The 24,797-nt window shown below is 36.8% G+C and overlaps 1 protein-coding gene across 23 annotated transcripts in view; it reads left to right on the top strand.

Annotated features, from left to right (window-relative positions):
- The window catches only part of R3HDM2 (R3H domain containing 2), a 162,947-nt gene that overhangs the window by 26,930 nt on the left and 111,220 nt on the right, over positions 1 to 24,797 (top strand). For 19 of the 23 annotated variants that reach the window (XM_044941534.2, XM_044941532.2, XM_044941529.2 and 16 more), the window contains exons 2-3: positions 5,711 to 5,831; positions 22,685 to 22,747. The exons of 1 other annotated variant lie outside the window; for it this stretch is intronic. The gene's annotated coding sequence lies outside the window, so the exon portion shown is untranslated. Of the gene's footprint in view, positions 1 to 5,710; positions 5,832 to 22,679; positions 22,748 to 24,797 lie in introns of all 23 variants that reach the window. 3 more of the 23 variants (XM_044941523.2, XM_044941524.2, XM_044941525.2) reach the window with 3 other exon arrangements.

The following is a 24,797-nucleotide window of genomic DNA, read 5'->3' as shown; positions in this document are numbered from 1 at the left end:
GATACAAACTTTCAACAAAGTGGGTATAGAGGGAATGTACCTCAACATCATAAAATCCAGATTTTTAAAGAAACTTTTTCTTCTATTAAAGCAATTCTTTAAATCAAAATTCTTTGTAAACTCCTCCTATGGATAAAAACCATATATTACAAGCCCTCAGCTAACATACTCAACTGAAGCTGAAAGCTTTTCCTTCCCACTTTTATTTGACATAGTTTTGGTGATTCTAGTCAGTGCAGTTTAGCAAAAACCAGGCAAATAATAAATAAAATTATTAAAAAGGAATGAGGCATTCAGATCAGAAAGAAAGAAGTAAAACTGTCACTATTTGCAGATGACATGATATTATATATAGAAAATACTAAACACTACGCTGTTAGAATTAATGAATGAATTCAGTAAAGTTGCAGGATACAAAATAGGTATACAAAAATCAGTTGTGTTTCTATATGCTAATACTCAGAAACTTTCAAAATAATCTCGCTTTCAATTGTAGCATAAAGAAAAAAATACCTAGAAATAAGTTTGACCAAGGAGGTAAAAAATGTTTACAGTTTATTATAAGATCTGTAAGACATCAGTGAAAGAAATTGAAGAAGACACAGATTAGTGGAAAGATATTCTCTGCTGATGGATTGGGAGAATTAATATTGTTAAAAAGTCCATACTGAAAAAGGTCCATACCACTGAAACCAATTTACGGATTCAACCCCTATTGTATTTCTCATTACATTTTTTACAGGGAACAAACAATCCTAAAATTTGTGTGGAACCACAAAAGACAGCAAATAGCCAAAGAAATCTTGAGAAAGAAGAGCAAAATGAAGGTATCATATTTCCTGATACCAAACTATATTACAAAGCCATAGTAATCAGAGCAATATGGTATTGGCATAGAAACAGATAAGTAGATTAATAGAATAAAGAGCCCAGAAATAAACCTATGCATGCATGGTCAGTTCATTTATGACAACAGAGCCAAAAATGTACAGTGGGCAAATGATGGTCTCTTCAGTAAATTGTGTCGGGAAAACTAGACTACTGTATTATACCAGACACAAAAAATGGTTCAGAATGGTTTAGAAACTTGAACATATGACCTGAGACTATAAAACTTCCAGAAAGAAACATAGAGAGTAAGCTCCTTGGCATCAGTATTAGGATTCTTTTGCTTTAACACCAAAAGCAAAGGCAGCAAAAGTAAAAATGAATTAAGTGGGACTACATCAAACTAAAAAGTTTTGCACAGAAAGGGAAAGGGAAAGTGAAGTTAGTCAGTCGTGTCTGACTCTTAGCGACCCCGTGGACGGCAGCCCACCAGGCTCCACGTCCCTGGGATTCTCCAGGCAAGGATACTGGAGTGGGTTGCCATTTCCTTCTCCAATACATGAAAGTGAAAAGTGAAAGTGAAGTCACTCAGTAAGGGAAGCCATCAACAAAACGAAAAAGTCTGCTGTATGGGAGAAAATATTTACTTATCATATACTTGAAAGAGGTATAAATGATTATATATAAAAGTTATAAGGATTTATTGGTACAACACAGGGAATATAGCCAGTATTTTAAGATAATGGAATATAACCTTGAAAAATTATGAATCACTATATTGTACACCTGTAGCTTAGGTAATATTGTACATAAACTATACTTCCAAAAAACTCATATATTTAAAAAAAAAGGTTAGTATCCGAAATGTTCTCATGCAGCTCAATAGAAAAAAGACCAGTCTGATTTTAAAATGGGCAGAGGAGTGTTGTTAGGAAGTTCACTTTTGGAAATATAGTTGTCTAAATGAATCTGGGGCTCTTCAGAGGGGCACAGGTATTTAGATTTTGAAGTACTCTGTACATGAATGTTGTTCAATCCATGAGAAGAAACAGGGTCATGGAGACAAACTTACAGAGTGATAAGAAAACTGAGAGGAAACTCCAGGAAATACCAGAATTTAAGAGGCATTTCTGGCCTGAGGGCATTGGATTTTAATGTAAAGATTGATATTTTGGGGACCAAGGCAGGCTATATCTGTTTCTGACATAGAACTCTCTTGTGAGGAAGGAGCAGCTGTAAGCTGTGAAAAGCTGCTGCTTTAACATGGTCGAGTATGTTAGCTCTGTTATTGTGTTAATGGTGGATTTATTTTTATTGGTCCTTAGATGGAATGCATTTTAATTTTTTATTTGAATTTGGATATATTTGGCAATTCATAAAATTTTAGTCAAGTTTTAGTAAAGTTATTGTAGTAAATTTTAGTAAAGTTATTAATAGCTCATAAGCTAGTTGCCAGGACAGAGAAAGGCTAAAAATTGATCCAGTCTCCCCATATACTTAGAAGGAATATAAGTGAACAGAAAACGTGGTATCACAGAAGTATAATAGCACATATTAGATGATTTAATCCTTAGAAGGTAGTCCCTGTGGATCAGTACTGTATTATCCCTATTTACAGGCGAGGTTCAGGGAGTGTCTTTTTCTGTTCAAGGTGCTATAACAAAATACTGGGTGGCTCATCAACAGAAATTTATTTCTCACTGTTCTGGAGGCTGAGAAGTTCAAGATCAAACATGGTCTGATTCTGCTGAGGACCCTTGTCCTGGTTAATAGCCTTCATCTTACTGTGTCCTTTCATGGTGAAAGGAGCTAGCGATCTCTCTAGAATCTTTCTGTGTAAGACAGTAAGTTCATGACCTAACCACAGAGGCCTCACCTCTTAATATGTTTGGAGGTTAGGATTTAACATGAATTTTGGGAGGATACATTCAGACCATTGCAGAGAGGTTAAGTTAGGTTATTCATTGTGCAGCCAGGACAACCCACTTTCATGCTGAAGTCTGCACTTGTAAGCATCACCTGGAATTGCTTTTTATTAATAGAACACAGCAAAATTTATACTGGATAGCCAGGAGCTTGGGTTAAAGTTGCTGCTTGTTCTTTTTTACCTCCATGTTTTTATGTGTAATTCCAAACCTGGAGAAAAATTGAAGGAGTGATATAATGAGCACCCATATGATTTTACCTAATATTTATCGAATATTTTGTCACATTTGTGCTTTCACACGTTCTTTACCCACTTCCCTCCCTCCCTCTCTTTCCCTCTCTGTCACATTCCACTTTTCACTTCCGCTTCCCTCCCTATACATATACACATTATTATTATTAATTTTTTTTTACTGTGTATTAGGAAATTTCAGACATCAGGAAACTTCACCCAGAATTGCTTAAGCATATGTCACCTAGGAACAAGGTATTTTCCTATATTACTACAATATTGTTATAAAATTCATTATCTTCTTTAAAAGAGTTACAGTGATATAATAATTATAGTGTATGCTCAAATTTCCTCAATCATATTAATAATTGAGATACTATTTTATAGCTGTCCTTCCGATCTTGGATTTATTCAAGTATCATGAATTCCACTTAATTTTCATATCTTTTTAGCTTTTTAGTTCAGAGCAGTTCTTTCCATTTTTGTGTCTTGGGTCATTGATACTTTTGAAGAGTTTAGGCCAGTTGTGTTGAAGAATGTTTCACAATTTGGATTTGTCATGATTATGTCATGATTTTTTTAAACAGTTTTGACAGGAATACTGTTTAGGTAATGTTGTGTGCGTCTCTGTGCATGCAATGTCATTTTGCCGCATTATTGGTGATAAGTTTGATTACTTAGATGAATTGATATAGGCTGCATTTCTTCTTTGTAAAAATGCCTTTTTCCCTTTGTAATGAAGAAAATATCTGTAGGATGGTGCTGTTAAGATTGTATGATTCTTTTTCTCTACGTTTTACCCAGTGGTGTTAGCATTTGTTGGTGATCCTTGCCTGAATTAATTATTACATTGGTGGTTACAAAATGTTGATTTTATCATTCCTTCTCCATTTACTAGTTGGTGTTATTCTATAAAGGAGAACTTTATTTCTCCTGTTCTTTGTTTTTGAGGATCACTATAGATTTGGTATTAAAAAAAATTCAAAATGTTGCAGTCCTTTATCAATGTATAAAATACTGACAGTATTTAGTATTTTACATACAACAATTGTTGTCAGTCTGGTCAATCGGAGCGCCTTCAAACTAATTCCTATGCTTTTTTGACTTGTCCTGGTCAAGTTCTGAGAACTTCTTTACATCCTGCCACAACAAGGTATTTTGGGTTCACTCTGTACTTTACTTGCAAGGAACCCTGATTCCTTTAGTGGGGAATGGTTCCTTTAAAGGGGAACTGCTCATATTTAATTATCTATCCTTTGCCATCTTTATGGGGTCAGTTATTTCCAGTACAAAAAAATTAGTGCATTCCAGACCTAAGACCCTTCTGTGTCTTCCTAGAAGTACTCAGTAATAAAGTGTCTGAATTATTTCTCAGAATGAAGTGAGTTACAGGCAATGTCGATGACTTGCCATGGGAAATAATGGGATGTTGTTTAGAAAATTGGCATTGTATTTTTTTTTCCTCTAACTTGGTGGTGACATGTGAAGGTGAAAACAAGTATTTGTATCCTTTTTACTCTTATATAATCCATGCTTTTTTTCCTGTGGTGTAGTGACTTAAGAGTTGTTTCCCTCTTTGTTATTTTCTGCTCTCTGAATTAAAATCTCCTTAGATAGGGAACCTTGTAATCCAGCTAATACAAATACTTTGTATTTTGAACCTGCATGTTGTATTCATCTGCACATACACTTTATACATTGGTTTGTGTACACAATCTATGAAACTGACATGAAGTTAGGGTGTTTATTGTATTGATCATTTATGCTGAAGCCTGGTTTTATGGCTCCTTATGAGGTCTGATATTTCAGAAAATCCAAAATAGATTTGGCCTTAGAATTGAGATCTTGTACACCCTAATGACTAATGGCCCAACAACTTGAGAACATCCTGCTATGGGACTCTATGTGAAATGAGACATGTCAGTCCTTTCTACAAAACTTTTTTTCCTTGATTTTTAAAAATTGAAGTATAGTTGATTAACAATGTTACGCTAATTGTGCCTTACAGCAAAGCGTACAAAAAGGTTTTGCGTTGAAGGTGAAACTCCTTAAACCTATCTATATATTCCTTTGAAGTGGAAACAAATAAATAAGGTGTAAGGAAATTGCTGTTAACGTTAAATTTTTTTTTTTGGCCACGACATGGGATTTTAGTTCCCTGACCAGGGACTGAATTGGTGTCCCCTGCATTGACAGCATGGAGTCTTAACCACTGGACTGCCAGGGAAGTCCCATGTTTTGTTGAAATATTTAAAACTCTATCCCTGTGGAAGGAACATGGAATATGTTTTTGGAGGAGTGATGTTGGTCACTTCCAGAAGTTATAGATAATAAATATTTTAATTACATGGCTTATGTATTTGTTCTTTTATATGTGGATGTCTACTCTAAGAGTATTTTAAAAATTAGCTGCCTGGCAACATAAATGTGCAGATATTAAAATGAATTGCATGCCTTCCAACTATTTCTGTTACTTGGCTAAATTTAGAACCCTGTAGAGCTTCTGCAGAATTGAAATCTCAGGGGATTTTAATAGTGAAGACAGATGATATTTGGCTCTTCGAAATAAGGTAGAAAACAAATAGCTTCAAATTAATTTTTGCACTCTCACCTGGGCCAGTGAAAAGTCAAAACTGTTCTGAGAATTTTATTTGACTGTTGCTGAAAATTTGTTGGAGTTTAGATTCTGGGTGGTGAAAGGGATAATTTTTTTCCTCCTCCTAGGTGAATTGCTGGAGGCTATCCACTCTCCTTTCTCCAATGTCTCTTCAGATTATGCTTGATAAGTGCAGTTCTTTATACTTCACCAGGATGGATGAGGCAATACATCTGAGTTAGAGATCAGGTGAGCATTATGGTTGGGTACTGGTGGGTGAGTTTTATGACACTAGAATTGTTTTGCCTATGTGTGGATTGAGACTAGTCTAGGATATTTTGAGGAGAAACTTATTCAGTGTATATTTAACTGTACGTGAAATAAAAATCTCTTGATGGAGTTGAATAGATATAAAAAATAGCAAATAAAAGGAATGGTAGTTTGAGTAACTATTTTAAATGTAAGTTAAAATAGGGACAGATTTTATATAGAGTGTATATGATGTGTTTACTACCTGACTTGGCAATTGGAAATGTAAGGCTTTGGTGCTACTATGGTAAGAAATTTTGAGGACATTAGAAAAATGCCCCTAAATTATTGTAAACCAAGAAAATTCCCAGAGTGGAATGTAGGTTTTTTTATTTTCTGGCCCTGGATTTATACAAGTGGTGAAATGTAAAAAAATTGAAAGACAGATCTGCATCTTATTCTCATTGTAAGCCCATGTGCCCTTTTTTTTTCCTGCTCTCAAAAGACTTACTGTTGAGTAAGACAAATGCCATGAGGAGGTAGTAGGATGGTTTTTCTTTTCTTTTTTTCTTATCTCTTCATAAATAACACGGATTTCTCTTACGGTTAGATGGAAAAGTCAGTTATTTTAAAACATTTCTAAAAAGGATAAAGGGGCTATAAATCAACTCTTGACACTTGTAAGTACACTAATAGACTTGTTTTCCAGTGCTCTTGGACTCCAGTTAGATGGTGAGTTCTTTTTTCCTGGGCTTTGTGACTATTTCTTTGGGCAAACTTTCTTTATATTATAGCTGAAATTTTTATTAAAGAATTTCAGTGTGTTTAGTCAACCACTTAGATAATAAACTTTCTATTTAAACCTAGTAATGTGTAATTTTGTTTTTGTGAAAGAGTATAAATACTCAAGTTCCCATTTGAATTCTGGGAGGAAAGCTTGTGCTTATTAACTTGCCCTAGCTTTCTGGAGACTCATCATTTTGATGTTATAAAGGGAACTTCAATTAAATTTGAAAAAGACAATATTATGTGCTTTACTAGAGTAAAATCTTAGTAGTCTTTGGGGTGACAGGAAAGACTGTTGCATTTTTCCCTAGGTCCCAGGGATTTTCAGAGACACCTTGAGTATCAGATAAGGTATTTGGGACCATTAGAAAAGTCTTAGGACCATTTTAAGGCTGTGGGATCAAAAAAAATTTTATGTGCATTAAAAGACCTTACTGGCTAGCTGTGGAGATAAACTTGATAATTTATGAACAAAACAACAGTAGATATAGTGGGTTAGATTCTGTAGTATAGATGGAATGTTGTAGAATTTAGTTGTATCTAACTGTGCAGTATGCTGCTGCTGCTGCTGCTAAGTCGCTTCAGTCGTGTCTGACTCTGTGTCATCCCATAGACCGCAGCCCACCAGGCTCCTCTGTCCCTGGGATTCTCCAGGCAAGAACACTGGAGTGGGTTGCCATTTCCTTCTCCAATGCATGAAAGTGAAAAGTGAAAGTGAAGTCGCTCAATTGTGTCCGACTCCTAGCGACCCCATGGACTGCAGCCTACCAGGCTCCTCCGTCCAACAAATATAAAAGAAAAAAGATAGAAATCAATGTAGGAAGAATGGATAGAGGTAGGAATTGAACTGGGCTTCAATAAAAGATTAGTATATAAAATTTATTTCATTTCAGTGGCTATATTTCAAATATTTATATTTTTCTGAGAGTTGCTTATTTAAATAACTTTACTATGAAAAATTTCAAACATTTGAAAGCAGTGGAATAGTTAAATGAACTTCCATATGCAGTTGTTAGCTTGTGGCTACTCTTACTTAATCTATAATCCTAGCCCCTTTCCTGACTGTCTTGAAGAGAATCTGGTGTATGATTTCACCGTGAATATTTCAGTATATACCCCTAAATAATGACTTTAAAGACATAATATCAATACCATTTATACTTCTAAAATAATTAACAGTAATTCCTGAATATTAAATATCTGGTGTTCATATTTCCCTGACTGTATCATATTTTCTAAACAGCTTGTATGTTTAGTCAAATAAAATCTGTATCTTGTAGTTGGTCAATATATGTTTAAAAATCACTTAATCTGAAAAATTTCCCCTCTCCTTTTTTTTTCCCCTAGTGTATTTGTTGAAGAAACTTGGTTATCTGTCCACTAATTTCCCACAAAGTGGATTTGATCAGATTCAGTGTTTTTGGCTAGAATACTTTATAGTGTACTTCCATTAGGAGGAAGTGTATGATGTCTATGAGTCTAATTTTCATGATGTCAGCAGCCATTGATGAACCTTGTCTACATCCTTTATTGAATTTCATTAGTGGTTATAAATGATATTCAATTTGTATTATTTTAAAATTTATTTTAGCTGGAATTTTTTTTAGCAGTTTTATTTTTTAGTATTTATTTGTTTTATTTTTGGCTACTCTGGGTCTTCATTGCTGTGCGTGGGCTTTCTCCAGTTGAAGTGAGTGGGAGCTACTCTTTAGACGTGGCGTGCAGGCTTCTCATTGTGGTGGCTTCTTGTTGCAGAGCACGGGCTCTAGGGTGCGCAGGCTTCAACAGGTGTGATGCATGGGCTTAGTTGCTCTGCGGCATGTGAAATCTTCCTGGACCAGGGATCAAACCCATGTCCTCTGCATTGGCAGGCTGATTCTTAACCACTGGACTACTAGGGAAGTCCTGGAATACTTTTATAAAGGGATACTTCCCTCATTATTTCCTTGGTTACTTTCAGGTGTATTTTATACAGCAAAGGTGAGATAGTTGCTTTGAATCTTCATTTTAATTAATGAATCTTTATTTTCAAAATAGTTTGTTCACTGCTGCTGCTAGTGACTGATAAGTTTTTTGAATTGTTATTATGAACTCATCATTTTAAATATATTGATATGTTTCAGTCTTATTTCTTTTTTATTATTGATGTCTCATTGATTAACTCATAATGGCAAATGGAAACCTCTTTAAGTTGGCTTCAGTGTCCTTTTTTTTTTTTTAAAAAAAAAAACACCTTTCCGTTTTGGCTACACTGCACAGTTTGTGTGATCTTAGTAGACTGAATCTGGGACCTTGGCAGTGAGAGTGGAGTCACAATCACTGGACCACCAGGGAATTCCCTCCAGTGTTCTTTTCATGTGATCCTCCTAGTTTCTTTGTTTTCTGGTCTGACCTGATATTCAGAGATCCTCTTTTCCATTTACATTCATGGGCATGTAACAGCCATTGCCCCTTTTTTGGAAAATGGTGTTTAGAAGCCACAGTCTGGGTGCAAGAGGCACTATTGCTTAGTGGATTGTTCATTATTTCTTGCTGTTTTTAGTGAAGAAGGCTAGGAAATAAGGTTTTTTGTCTTTTTGAAAGAAAGTGTATTACAAGTTTGTATCAGTATTTCCAATTCAAAGACAGGACTATAGATTTTTACGTTCAGTATCTTTAATCTTATAGATTTGTATTTTTCAAATTGTGAAAGTAATAATGTAATTATCATAAGAAATTTAAATAATTCAAAAAATGTAAAAGGTGAAGACCCTGACCCTACCCCAGAACCGTTAGTTAACTACTTAACACAATTAATTTAAAGCCTTCATAGTGGATATTTTTTTCTTTTTTTTAAATTGAAGTATAGTTGATCTATATTATTAGTTTCAGGTGTACAGCATAGTGAGCCAGTATTTTTACAGATTATACTCAGTTAAAAGTTATTATAAGATAGTGGCTCTAATTCCCTGTGCTATATAATATATCCTTGTTGGTTATCTATTTTATATGTAGTAGTTTGTATCTCTTAATTCCATACCCCTAATTTGCTCCACACCCCTTTCCTCTCACCTTTGGTAACCACTAGTTTGTTGTTGTTTTATTGGAGAAGGAAATGGCAACCCACTCCAGTGTTCTTGCCTGGAGAATCCCAGGGACGGGGGAGCCTGGTGGGCTGCCGTCCATGGGGTTGCACAGAGTCGGACACGACTGAAGCGACTTAGCAGCTTGTTGTTTTATATCTGTGAGTCTGTTTCTTTTTTGTTTGTATTTTCATTTGTATTATTCTAATTTTTCTTTATTTTTCCTTTAAAATTTTTACTTATTTACTTTTAATCAAAGTGTGGTTGATTTACTATGTTGTTGTTAGTTTCTGGTGTGCAACAAATGAATTCAGTTATATATGTATATATATTCTTTTTCATACTCTTTTTCATTATGGTTTTTTATAAGATACTGAATGTAGTGACTTGTGCTATACAGTAGGACCTCGTTGTTTATCCATTCTATATATAATAATTTGCATTTGCTAGTCCCAAATTCCCAATCCAACCCTCCCTTGCCCCCTATTGTATTATTTTTTAGATTCTGCGTATAAGTGATACACAGTATTTATCTTTCTCTGTTTGACCTATTTGACTAAGCATAAAATTTTCTGGGTCCATCCATATTGCTGCAGGTAGCTGGATTTCATTCCTTTTTATGGCTGAGGAATATGTTTTGTGTATTGTGTGTGTGTGTGTGTGTGTGTATCTCAGTCTCACATCTTCTTTATCCATTCATAGGTTGATGAGCATCTTGTAGTGGTGGTTTAGTCGCTAATTCATGTCCGACTCTGCAACCCCGTGGACTGTAACCCACCAGGGTTCTCTGTCCATGGGGATTCTCCAGGCAAGAATACTGGATGGGTTGCCATTTCCTTCTCCAGGGGCTCTTCCCAACCCAGGGATCGAACCTGGGTCTCCTGCATTAGAGGCAGATTCTTTACCATCTCAGCTTTGAGAGAAGCCACGAGCATCTTGGTTGCTTCCTTATCTTGGCCATTGTAAATAGTGCTTCATGGATATTGGGGTGCATGTATCTTTTTGAATTAGTATTTTCATTTTCTTCAGATATATGCCCTGGAATGGAATTGCTGGATCCTCTGATATTTCTACTTTTAGTTTTTTTGAGGAAACGTCATACTGTTTTCCATAGTGACTCTTCCAAATTATATTTCCACTAATAGTGTACCAAGGGTTCCCTTTTCTCTGCATCCTTTCCAGTGTGAAGTAAGCCAGAAAGAGAAAGACAAATACCATATGATACCACTTACATTTTCATAGCAGCACTATTCACAATAGCCAAAACAATGAATACAACCTAAATGTCCATCAACAGATGAATGGATAAGGAAGATGTGGTACATATATACAGTGGAATACTATTCAACCATAAAAAGAACAAAATAACGCCATTTACAGCAACATGGATGCAACTAGAGATTATCATACTAATTGAAGTAAGTCAGAAAGAGAAATACCTTATTATATCTCTTATATGCAGAATCTAAAATATGGCACAAACGAACCTGTTTACAAAACAGAAACAGACTTGTTGACAGAGAGAACAGACTGGTTGCCAAGAGCCAGGGAGAAGGATAGATTGGGAGTTTGAAATTAGCAGATGCAAACTATTCAGTTCAGTTCAGTCACTCAATTGTGTTCGACTCTTTGCGACCCCATGAATTGCAGCACTCCAGGCCTCCCTGTCCATCACCAACTCCCAGAGTTCACTCAAACTCAACGTCCATCGAGTCAGTGATGCCATCCAGCCATCTCATCCTCTGTCGTCCCCTTCTCCTCCTGCCCCCAATCCCTCCCAGCATCAGGGTCTTTTCCAATGAGTCAACTCTTTGCATGAGGTGGCCAAAGTACTGGAGTTTCTGCTTTAACATCATTCCTTCCAAAGAACACCCAGGACTGATGTCCTTTAGAATGGACTGGTTGGATCTTCTTGCAGTCCAAGCTACTCGCAAGAGTATTCTCCAACACCACAGTTCAAAAGCATCAATTCTTTGGCGCTCAGCCTTCTTCACAGTCCAACTCTCACATCCATACGTGACCACAGGATAAACCATAGCCTTGACCAGACGGACCTTTGTTGGCAAAGTAATGTCTCTGCTTTTCAATATGCTATCTGCTGCTGCTGCTGCTAAGTCGCTTCAGTCGTGTCCGACTCTGTGCAACCCCATAGACGGTAGCCCACCAGGCTTCCCTGTCCCTGGGATTCACCAAGCAAGAACACTGGAGTGGGTTGCCATTTCCTTCTCCAGAATATGCTATCTAGGTTGGTCATAACTTTCCTTCCAAGGAGTAAGCGTCTTTTAATTTCATGGCTGCAGTCACCATCTGCAGTGATTTTGGAGCCCCCAAAAATAAAGTCTGACACTGTTTCCACTGTTACCTCATCTATTTGCCATGAAGTGATGGGACCAGATGCCATGATCTTAGTTTTCTGAATGTTGAGCTTTAAGCCAACTTTTTCACTCTCCTCTTTCACTTTCATTCATTTTTAGGTTGGTGCAAATGTAATTGCCGTGCTGGACCATGAATTTTAAATACGTATAACTAGGCTCAAAGAGTCAGACACGACTGAAGCAACTTAGCACACACGCAGGTACATCTTTACTAATCAAGATAGGAACCATTACAACCAATACACTTTTTTATTTTATTTTATTTTTCAATCAACACATTTTTGCCAGTGAAAAATGTTTGTTTATTCCTGTAGTGTGAATATCTGTGCTTCAGGATTCGACGAACTCTTGGAAAGCATTTTCTGCCTCCTGCTGGTTGTGGAAGCATTTCCCCTGCAGAAAGCTGTTATGATGCTTGAAGAAGTGGTGGTTGGTCAGGTGAACGTGGCAGATGAGGCAAAACTTCGTAGCCAATTTATTCAACTTCTGAAGTGTTGGTTGTCCTGGAGAAGAACTGGGTCCTTTCTGTTGACTGATACCAGCTGCAGGCATTGTAGTTTTCAGTGCATCTCACTGATTTGCTGAGCATACTTATCAGATGTAACAATTTCGCTGGGATTCAGAAAGCTGTAGTGAATTAGATTGGCAGCAGACCACCAAACAGCGACCATGACCTTTTTTTTGGTTCAGGTTTGGCTTTGGGAATGCTTTGGAGCTTCTTGGTCCATTCACTGAGCTGGTTGTTGATGATTGTCATATAAAATCCACTTTTCATTGCACGTCATGATCCAATCAAGAAATGGTTCATTGTTGTTGCCTAGAGTAAGAGAAGATGACAATTCAAAAGGACAATTTTTTTGATTTTTGATCAGTTCATGAGGTACCCACTTATTAAGCTTTTTACCTTTCTAGTTTGCTTCAAATTCCATATGGTCGATGATGAGTTCTTTAGCAACTTCTCATGTAATTTTAAGAGGATCAGCTTTGATGATGGTGCTCAGCTGTCGTTACCTTCCGATGACTGACCACTATGCTCCTCATCTTCAAGGCTCTCGTCTCCTTTGCAAAACTTCTTGAGGCACCACTGCACTGTATGTTCATTAGCAGTTCCTGAGCCAGATGCATTTTTGATGTTGTGGTTGTCTCCTCTGCTTTTTACAACCCATTTTTGAACTTGAATAAGAAAATCACTTGAATTTTCTTTTTGTCTAACATCATTTCCATAGTCTAAAGTGTATATAAAACAAACAACAAGTAATGTAATTAGCAAAAAAAACCATAAAACAAGAAATACACATTAAAATGATGTATAACATAACCATATTTATTTAAGAATGTATTCCAGTATCATGACAAATTTCAACAGTGCAAAGCTGCAATTACTTTTGCACCAGCCTAATGCGTGTGTGTGTGTGTGTGTGTGTGTGTGTGTGTGTGAGATAAACAACAAGGTCCTACTGCAGAGCACAGGGAACTATATTCAATATCCTGTGATAAACCATAAGGGAAAAGAATATGAAAAAATTTATAGTATGTGTATAACTGAACCACTTTGCTATACAGTAGAAATGAACATGACATTGTACATCAACTACACTTGAAAAAAATAAAAAATTTTAAAAAGACATTAGGGATTAACATTTTCTGAGGCTGGAAAAAGAAAGATAAGAAGTTATTCCTAATGTGAAAAATTACGTATTTTTAGATTTGCTCTTTGAATTGGTGTCACAGTTATATGGTATAAGGTTCTACTGATAGAAAAAAGTAGAGTGAAATTTTCTTCTTTTTCCTACGATATAAACCAGTTAGTTCCTCTTTCCAGGGGCAACTAGGGTTACCAGTTTTCGTGTATCCTGTGCACTTACAAGCATGAAATATACACATACATGAAAATGTTTCTATGTTCTTTTATTCCTTTTTTGAAAAATGATTGTCTTGCACTTTTCTTACACATACATCAAGTTGTATGTGTTGTTGTAATTCAGACTTACAACATAACATCAAAAATTTCCTTATTCTTGTTTGCATCTGTACAGTATTATGGGCTGTGTATGAAGTTTCTATCATTTATAATATTTATGGTTATTATTGTGCTATGTTATCAGTAAGGTTTTTAAGGCAAATCTCTACAATTTAAAATACTTTCAGGGGAAGAGTTGAGCACAGGGGCAAATCAGGAGTAGTTATGTGTGTTTCTTATTTAAGTAAGTTACATATATTTTTGCAAGCATTTTCCCTACTCTTTTCATAGTGACTTGTAACTCTTCAAAAAAAAAAAGCATTTTGACTTTTTTCTCAGTTATAAACAGTGCTGCATGAATAACTTTGTACATATGTTATTTTGCATATTTGTAATAATTATTAAGATAATTTTCTAAAGGTATATACTTTGCAGTTTTTATAAACATTGTAAAATTGACTTCTAAATATATATGAAGTTTACATTTCTACCAGTAGTTGATTCGAGATTTGAGAGATAGGATTTAGTCATGGTGGATACATATAAAATAACCACTTTGAAATGTTTCCACACATGTATATTTGGTGTGCATTCAGCTTAGCCTAGTTCATTCAACACAGTTAACTGAGTGCCTCTGAACCAATGTAGTCTTTGCTCTCATAAGCAACTATAGCTGATTAAGCTATCAGGGAAGGCTTTCTGCAAGAGCAGAGCCTTGAAGGACAAGTGGGGCAGGGGAAATTCTAGATTAGCAGTTCTCAAATCTTAGTCTGACTTTTTAACTCTTTAAAAAATTATTACGGACTCCAAAGAACTTTTATTTATGTGGGTTATATTTGCCAATATTTACTATTTAGAGATTAAAACTCAGGAAACATTTAAATATTTATTAATTCATTAAAAATAGTCAATTCATTACATATTAATGTATGACACACTTTTTAATTTTTTATATATAATTTTTAATTAAAGATTGCACTTCACTTGCAGTTACTAAAATATTGGCTATATTCTCTGCATTGTACAATACATCCTTATAGCCTATTTTATAACCAAAGAAATGCAAAAAAGCAAAATGGCTGTCTAAGAAGGCCTTACAAATAGCTGTGAAAAGAAGAGAAGTGAAAAGCAAAGGAGAAAAGGAAAGATATAAACATCTGAATGCAGAGTTCCAAAGAATAGCAAGAAGAGATAAGAAAGCCTTCCTCAGCGATCAATGCAAAGAAATAGAGGAAGACAATAGAATGGGAAAGACTAGAGATCTCTTCAAGAAAATTAGAGATACCAAGGGAACATTTCATGCAAAGATGGGCACAATAAAGGACAGAAATGGTAGGGACCTAACAGAAGCAGAAGATATTAAGAAGAGATGGCAAGAATACACAGAACTGTACAAAAAAGATCTTCATGACCCAGATAATCATGATGATGTGATCACTCACCTAGAGCTAGAAATCCTGGAATGTGAAGTCAAGTGGGTCTTAGGAAGCATCACTACGAACAAAGCTAGTGGAGGTGATGGAATACCAGTTGAGCTATTTCAAATCCTGAAAGATGATGCTGTGAAAGTGCTGCACTCAATATGCCAGCAAATTTGGAAAACTCAGCAGTGGCCACAGGACTGGGAAAGGTCAGTTTTCATTCCAATACCAAAGGCAATGCCAAAGAATGCTCAAACTACCGCACAATTGCACTCATCTCACACGCTAGTAAAGTAATGCTTAAAATTCTCTAAGCCAGGCTTCAGCAATATGTGAACGGTGAACTTCCAGATGTTCAGTCTGGTTTTAGAAAAGGCAGAGGAACCAGAGATCAAATCACAAACATCCGCTGGATCATTTCTGGCTTTATTGACTATGCCAAAGCCTTTGACTGTGTGGATCACAATAAACTGTGGAAAATTCTGAAAGAGTTGGGAATACCAACCACCTGACCTGCCTCTTGAGAAACCTGTATGCAGGTCAGGAAGCAACAGTTAGAACTGGACGTGGAACAACAAACTGGTTCCAAATAGGAAAAGGAGTACGTCAAGGCTGTCATGAGAAACGCTGGGCTGGATGAAGCACAAGCTGGAATCAAGATTGCCAGGAGAAATATCAATAACCTCAGATAATGCAGATGACACCACCCTTACGCCAGAAAGTGAAGAAAAACTAAAGAGCCTCTTGATGAAGGTGAAAGAGGAGAGTGAAAAAGTTGGCTTAAAGCTCAACATTCAGAAAACTAAGATCATGGCATCCAGTCCCATCACTTCATGGCAAATAGATGGGGAAACAGTGGAAACAGTGTCAGACTTTATTTTTTTGGGCTCCAGAATCACTGCAGATGGTGACTGCAGCCATGAAATTAAAAGACTCTTACTCCTTGGAAGGAAAGTTATGACCAACCTAGACAGCGTATTAAAAAGCAGAGACATTGCCAACAAAGGTCCATCTAGTCAAAGCTATTGTTTTTCCAGTGGTCATGTATGGATGCGAGAGTTGGACTATAAAGAAAGCTGAGCGCCAAAGAATTGATGCTTTTGAACTGTAGTGTTGGAGAAGACTCTTGGGAATCCCTTGGACTGCAAGGAGATCCAACCAGTCCATTCTAAAGGAGATCAGTCCTGGGTGTTCATTGGAAGGACTGATGTTGAAGCTGAAACTCCAGTACTTTGGCCACATGATGCGAAGAGCTGACTCATTTGAAAAGACCCTGATGCTGGGAAAGAGTGAGGACAAGAGGAGAAGGGGACGACAGAGGATGAGATGGCTGGATGGCATCACCGACTTAATGGACATGGGTTTGGGTGAACTCCGGGAGTTGGTGATGGACAGGGAGGCCTGGCGTGCTGTGGTTCACGGGTTCGCAGAGTCAGACACGACTGAGGGACTGAACTGAGTCTGCCTCCCACTCTCCCACCCCTGTGTTGCCTGCTCATGCCCACCCCCCACCCCTCCCCCTAGTTACCACTGGTTTGTTCTCTGTGTCTGTAAGTCTGCTTTTTTATGTTCATTAGTTTGTTGTATTTTTTAGATTTGACATATAAGTAACATCACATAGTATTTGCCTTTCTCTCTTTGTCTTATTTCATTTAGCATAATGCCCTTCAAGTCCACCCATGTTGCTGCAAATGGCAAAATTTTGTTCTTTTTTATGGCTGAGTAATATTCCTGTGTGTATGTGTGCACACGTGCCTACATGTATGTGTGTATATACACACACAGTAGAATTGCTGGGTCATATGGTAATGGCACCCCACTCCAGTACTCTTGCCTGGAAAATCCCATGGACGGGGGACCCTGGTGGGCCACAGTCCATGGGGTCGCTAAGAGTCAGACACGACTGAGCGACATCACTTTCACTTTTCACTTTCATGCTTTGGAGAAGGAAATGGTAACCGACTCCAGTTGTTCTAGCCTGGAGAATCCCAGGGACGGGGGAGCCTGGTGGGCTGCCGTCTATGGGGATGCACAGAGCCGGACACGACTGAAGCAACTTAGCAGCAGCAGTAGCATGGTAGTTCTATTTTTAGCTTTTTGAGGAGCCTCCATACTGTTTTCCATAGTGGCTGCTCCAGTTTACATTCCTGCCAACGATGTACAAGGATTCCCTTCCTCCTCATCCTTGCCGACATTTGTCATTAATGTTCTTTTTTCTTATAGCCATCCTGTGAAGTGGTATCTCATTGTGGTTTTGATTTCCATTTCCAGTGATGTTGAGCATCTTCTCCTGTGCCTGTTGACCATTTCTATTTCCTCTTTGGAAAATTACCTATTTACTTCTTCTGCCAATTTTTTTTTATAATATACTTTTTAATGAAAACACTAATTTTTAAAAAAATTTATTTTATTGAGGTATAGTTGATTTACAATGTTGCATTAATTTCTGCTGTACAGCAAAGTGATTCATTATACAGAAACACACACATATATATATACACTTATTCATATTCTTTTCCATTATGATTTATTACTAGATGCTGAGTATAATTTCCATCATCCTGTATATAATAGTTTGTATCTACTAATCCCAAACTCCCAATCTATCCCTCCCCCACCCCCTGATGTTGACAACCATAAGTCTGTTCTCTGTGAGTCTATTTCTGTTTTGTAGATAAATTCATTGTGTCTTTTTGTTGTTGTTGTTTTAATTTTTGGCTACGCTGTGCTGCATGTGGGATCTTCCCTGATTAGGGGTCAAACCCATACCTCCTGCATTGGAGGTGCAGAATCTTTTTTTTTTTGGAGATGCAGAATCTTAATCAAGGACTATGAGGGAAGTCCCCATTGTGCCATATTTTAGATTCCTCATACAAGTGATATCATATGGTATTTGTCTTTCCAACTTACTTCACGTAGTGTGATCATTTCTAGGTCCATGTTGCCTCAAATGGTATTATTTCATTCTTTTTTATGGCTGAATAGTATTTCATTGTGTGTGTGTGTGTATGTATGTATATATACCACATCTTCTTTATCCATTCATGTGTCGATGGACATTTAGGTTGTATCTTTGTCTTGGCTTTTGTAAATAGTGCTACTTTGAACAAAAGGGTGCATGTGTCTCTTTGGATTACAGTTTTTTCCAGGTGTATAGCCAGGAGTAGGATTGCTGGATCATTTGGTAATTCTACTTTTAGTTTTCTGAGGAACTTCCATACTCTTTTCTGTAGTGACTGTACCAATTTTCATTCCTACCAACAGTGTAGGAGGGTTCCCTTTTCTCTACACCCTATTCAGCATTTGTTACTTGTGTGTGTATATATATATATTTAGGTGCAGGGTCATAGTTATTGCACACAGGATCTTCACTCTGTTGCAGCATACCAGCCCTTTAGTTTTGGCATGTGGAATCTAGTTCCCTGACCAGGATTGAATCCAGATTCCCTGCATTGGGAGTGCAGAGTCTTAGCCACTGGACCACCAGAGAAGTCCCTGAGCTCCACTTCCTGATGGGAATTGCTGCAAATAATCTATGGCCATGTTTAACCTGTAACACTGGGCATTCCTTTTCCTTGTTCCTCTTCTTTTGTCTTCTTGCTCTTTCTCCCTCCTTTTCTCACCTCCCTTCCTTCCTTCAAGTTAAGTGGATAGTTGGTGGATTTTTAAAAATTACCTTGCCTTGCCTTGTCTTTTTCTTGAAATTCATGTTAGAACAAAGCTTACTTGGTTAAAGGATTTCTTCTGTAATTTCTTGGTGTGGTGAAGGACCAGATATTTTTAGGTCTTGACTTTGTAACTTCTTTTCAAATTACCTTAGTAGTACCAAATATCTCTTAATACAGGAGAGAGTAGTTTTTTCTTCAGGTGATTTTGATCTTAAAAAAAAATCCTTTTATTTGTAATTGCTAAAGTTTAACATTCTAGGCCTTTTATGGTCTCTGTTCCCAGCCGTTCAGTCATTCAGAAGTTACTTGTTAGTCATCCAGAGTTCCTGAAGTGGGTCTGAAATGGCAACTTTTTTCCATGGTGCTCATTGAAGTCAGGAAAGGAAAGGTTCCCTATCAGGAGAAGGTGTCTGGATTGCAGTTGTCTTGAGTGGACAGTGTTTTTCACATGTGAAATCAGTAAGAATTTTGGGTAAGGTGCAGATGTCAGTGACCTGTCAGCCCATCAGGATAAATCAGCTCAAGTCCTAAATGACGTGACAATGTCAGCACAATGAGCCCCTTGCCCTGAGTTTATTGGGCCTCTCGTTAAGGTCGCTGTCATAGCCCTTATTTTAAAGAAAAGTCTGAGTATTTGTTCAAGATTCAACTGACTTTAAACATTATTTATTTTGGAGGGGGAAGGTCACTTTCAGTATAGATGCACCATTGGAAGTGACGTGTGGCTGTTCTTCAGATTATAGCCATTTTCATGTGCCCAAGTGTTACAGTTGTTTGCATCTTTTAAACTTGTCTCTAGGTGACTAGAGGCAACAGGTGACTGTTTCTCTGAGTAAGTTTAATTAATTGTCTTGGGTCCCAGACAAGTAGATTTGTTAACTGTAGTTTCTGATTTGTCTGTTGCCCAAACTAGTGATAATTTGATAGAAATAGGAACTCAGAGGTGGCATTTTATTGTGAAAGATGGATGTTGGTTGCTAAATGCAGTTGATTGGAAGGCTGGGACAAAGTATCTGTTATTCTGGTGACAGGGTCATTATTTAGGCTTTCTAGAATGTGCCACTAGTCTGATGACTAAACTAAATCTCCCTATTCCTGTGAGGAGTGCTTCACAGAACTCTTATCAACTATGATACTCTTAAAGGATTTGCAACTTGATTCAGGTTAACCTGGTTGTTCTGCTTTTCCTCAGTGCAATACTAATGGCCAGATTTTTGGTACTTGCTGCTGCCTGAGAATTTTGGATCTGAACCCCACAGACCTAGAGGACTGTGTTGCCAGATAAGATTGCATCTATTTTTTGAGTGCAAATTTTACTTTCAGAGGTACCTTCTCTCTTCCAGAAAGGAAGAGAGCTTTTTGAGAATACAGGACGGATTGTTAGAATGAAGAGAACATAGGGGTTTTGAAGCCTGGCTGGTTTTTTGGCTGTAGAAATAAGTTTTAAAAAAACCGAACACCTCAGAGATAGTACCTGGCTTTGTAAGTGAATCAGACTGTTAGAAAACTGGTACAGTGTTTATTGTGTGTCAGACACTATTTGGCATTGGAGGTGCAGATGTGAAAAAGACACATGAGATTTCTGCCCTCACAGAGTTTACATTTTCTTGTTTGAGAACTTTGATAAAGAAGAAAATAAAGAAATAAGATAATTAGTATAGTGCTATGAAGAAAATTGATATGGTGATGTGATTTGAGAGCAAGAGGATACTTTAAATTGTGTGGTCAGATCTCTTCATAGTGACATTTGAAGTGGGGTTAGAACTAGCATTTCCTGACGGAAGGTTACTGTTCTGGGCAGGAGGAACAACAAATACAAAGGACTTATAGGGAGTATGTGGTTTGGTATGTTCAAGAATAGGCAGGGCCAGGTTTTACAAGGCTCTGTAGACCTTGCTTTGGATGATGGAAAGCCATTAATGGAAGGAAACTGGTTGAACAAAGAAGCTAAGTGATCTGATATACATGTTAAAAAGATCACTCATAACACATTGTAGATCAACTATACTTCAATTAAAAAAAAAAAAAAAGATCACTCTTGATTCTCTGGGAAGAACAGATAGCAGAGTGCCCAGTGCAGAAGTAGAAAGATCAGTTGAGAGGCTCTTAGTGTAGTGTTAGTCGCTCAGTTGTGTCCTGGTCTTGGTGAGCCCATGGACTGTAGCCCACCAGGCTCCTTTGTCCATAGAATTCTCCAGGTAAGAATACTGGAGTGGGTAATCATTCCCTTCTCCAAGGGATCTTCTAGACCCAGGGATCAAACCCTGGTCTCCTGTATTCCAGGCAGATTCTATTGCATTTTATTAAAAAATTGCAATTATATGGAGGTTGAAGAGGATGGATAGCAAAAAGGAATTCAGCTTCTTTCAGAAAGTATTTCATTTTTCATTTTGATAGATTACAGTTTGGGCAAGAAAACCGTCATAGCAATAAGTACTAGTGTGGGCTTTGAATTATGTTGCTCTTGATTCTCTGACTCAGTTGGAAAGTGACTTTTTGGTGTGGCAAGGCTTCAACTTGAATCTCCTTTGCTCACTGAAGAATAAGACACATCTGGGCGTGTCTTGAGGGCCTTTAGAGAAAGGCAACCAGTAATTTCTTTGCATGAGGAAGAACAAGACATTTCGTGGGGAAAAAATTCACTGTGCAGGTAGTGTTTCAGGACCAAGATTGGCGATGGAAAGGGGAAGGGCAGTATCCTCCGGTCACGCCTCCCAATCCTAACCAAACCACCACACATCGAATGCCAAAAGTCTGAGGGGAAGGGACTGTACAGAAACTCGAAGAGCTTTTTCATGGAAATCTGTGTAAGATACTGGGAAGGTGGACTTAGCGATGTGATATTCATAAAATAGAGTTATAAAACAAAAGGATGAATTGGAGATACTCCTCACTGTATAGAACTTAGTAGCGCTTAGGTTTTTTTGTTTGTTTTTGTTTTTTAGGGCTTAGGCTTTGGAGACAGGCTGGCTTGAGCATATTAAGGGTTCTGGTGGTGGCACTCAGCACCCTGGGTTCCTAAAGTGGATTCAGCAGCAACCAGCCCTCAGAGTCCTATAATAACAATAATAATAAATATTGCAGTTGGAGTGAGGAGATACTAAATTCTGTGTTTGTGATATTATTTCTACTCAGAGAAGAAAATTTTTTCTCTGGCCACTCTACTTTTGCTTCGCATCTACCAAGACAGAAGCTATTCTGCTAGGTCAGTTTCTAGATTTGTCTTCTGTAGAAGGATAATGGGTAAAAAAACAGCTGAAGAAGTTCAAGGAGTAAGACTGGATGAAAGTGGACTTTATTAGAAAGTGAACTGAGAACTGCTTATAAGTAGAAGGGATCAGCAGCAGGGGAGGAACCAAATGACTAGTGTTTTATTGTGAATTAAAATAGGGGTAGATACCGAGGGTTCAGGGCAAAGTGAGGGTTATAAGAAATATTGTGAGCAAAAAGAATTGAGAAAGAAAATATTAAGAAGCTGCTATGGATTTTTAAATAGATCTCTTTATTTTCTTTGAGAGTCTCAGTATATTAAGATTGAAATATTGCTTTTAACTTATCTTTTTTTTTTTTTTTGAGGTTAGACTTGTTACTTATATGTGACACCATTCCAGCACTGAACTCATGGAGGCTGAACATTTATTCAGGTAATAATAGTTAACATTTATGAAACACTTTTTATGTGCCAGGCAACAAAGTAAGTGCTTACCCATGATCTCATTTAATCCTCACACAACCTGGGAGTGTTATTGTACCCATATAATGGGTGAAGAAATTGAGACTCACAGTATATCAAGATTTAATTCATCTGAATTTTAATTTTTATTTAAAAAATGCAAAAAGGCTACTGCAATAGTTAAAGTGAGACATGTAGTAGCTTGGATTAGATGATGTTGTTATTCATTATCTGACATAAATATGAATATAAAATGGTTTTGATGGACTGTAGTTCACCCTCATCTCCATAACTTTTCCCCATTGCTCAATACATCATACTTTCTGTTTGTCTTTAAAACAGTGAAAATATCTTTTGGTAAAGAAAAATTCAGTTTAGGATTTTTAACCTTAAAGCTTTTAAACTTTTTTTTTTAAGTAGGTAAAAAGTTTATATTTTTTGAGTAAATGTCTACAAAAGGTAAAAATCTATAATTGGGAAATTCTTAAGAGGAGATAATACAGATTCTAATCTTTTTTTATTGATTTTATCACACTTGGGGTACTATTCACAGATGTTTTCAAGTTTAAGGAACCTTATTTGGTTTTCTTGTAGGAGCTTTTTTTGGTGTATCTAAATGCTTATTTACAGATTACATTAATTGTGTACTTGCCAGAACTGACAGAGTTTCTAGCAGTACCAACTGAAGATCTGTCAAAATTAAAGATGGAACATGTCTGAAATTATAATATAGGTTAATGGAAGTGTTTTTATGTTTACAAAAATTCAAATGTATATGCTACTTTGAGTGGTTCTCTCTGTTTAATTTTGCCAAGAGTTGCCTGTACACTCAGCAAGGGAAAGTAAAACCGCTTTATTAATGCCTTATCAATTGTTGAGTGGCCAGCAGGAATACACTGTCCTCTCATAGTTTTCAAAAAAGAGCTTAATTGAGGTTTTTAAAAATTAGCATACGGTAAACTACAGATGAAAATACACAATTTGTTAAGTTTTGACATGAGCTTGTCATGAAACTGTCACCACAATCAATGCATAATGAATATATTTATCACCCCTCGAGTTTTCTTATCCCCATTTGTAATTCTTCTCCCAACCTCTGTGGTCTTTGGACAACCACTGATCAATTTTCTGTCACTATAGAATAGTTTGCAATGCCTAGAATTTTATATAAATGGAATCATAAGTGTACACTTTCATATTTAATTATTTTTGGTTTGGGTTTTTTTTAAAGTTAATTATTTTAGATTGATATATGTTGTTTTATGTATCAATAGTTCATTACTTTTTATTTCTGAGTAGTGATCTTTTGTATAGCTGTAGCACAATTTGTTCATTCATTTACTTACTGACAGACATTTGGATTTATTCCAGTTTTCAGCAGTTACAAATAACGCTATGCTGTGAATATTTGTATACAAATCTTTGTATGGACTTAGACTTTATTTTTCCCTCCAAGTTAATTTCTTTTTTTTTTTTTGAGGTGAGTTCACATAGCATACAATTAACAATTTTAAAGTGTACAATTAATGGGTATTTAGTATATTTACAGTGTTCTGCAATCACTAGCGCTTTCTAGATTCAGAACTTTGATTATTCCATGAACCACCTCAGGCTCATTGACTAATCTTTTCCCATTCTCTCTTCCCCCCATCCTTTGGTAACTTCTAATCTGCTTTCTGTTGTTATGGATTTACCTAGTCTGGACATTATAATATAAAAGAAATCAGATAGTATGTGAACTTCTGTGGCTGGCTTCTTTCATTTAGCATAATATTTTTATGGTTCAGGTTTCCCTGATAGCTCAGTTGGTAAAGAATCCACCTGCAATGTGGGAGACCTGGGTTTGATCCCTGGGTTGGATTCATCCAATTTGTAGAATGTATCAGTACTTTGTTTCATGTTTAGGCTGTGCCACATGGCTTTTGGAATTTTAGTTCCCTGACCAGGGATTGAACCTGAGCCACAGCAGTGAAAGCCTGAAATTCTGACCACTAGACCACAAGGGAACTCCCAATACTTTG

The sequence above is a fragment of the Bubalus bubalis genome, chromosome 4, assembly GCF_019923935.1.
Source record: "Bubalus bubalis isolate 160015118507 breed Murrah chromosome 4, NDDB_SH_1, whole genome shotgun sequence".
In the NCBI taxonomy this organism is placed as follows: Eukaryota; Metazoa; Chordata; class Mammalia; order Artiodactyla; family Bovidae; genus Bubalus; species Bubalus bubalis.
The sequence above is the reverse complement of the archived record's forward strand: the minus strand, read 5'-3'. Positions and strand labels throughout refer to the sequence as shown.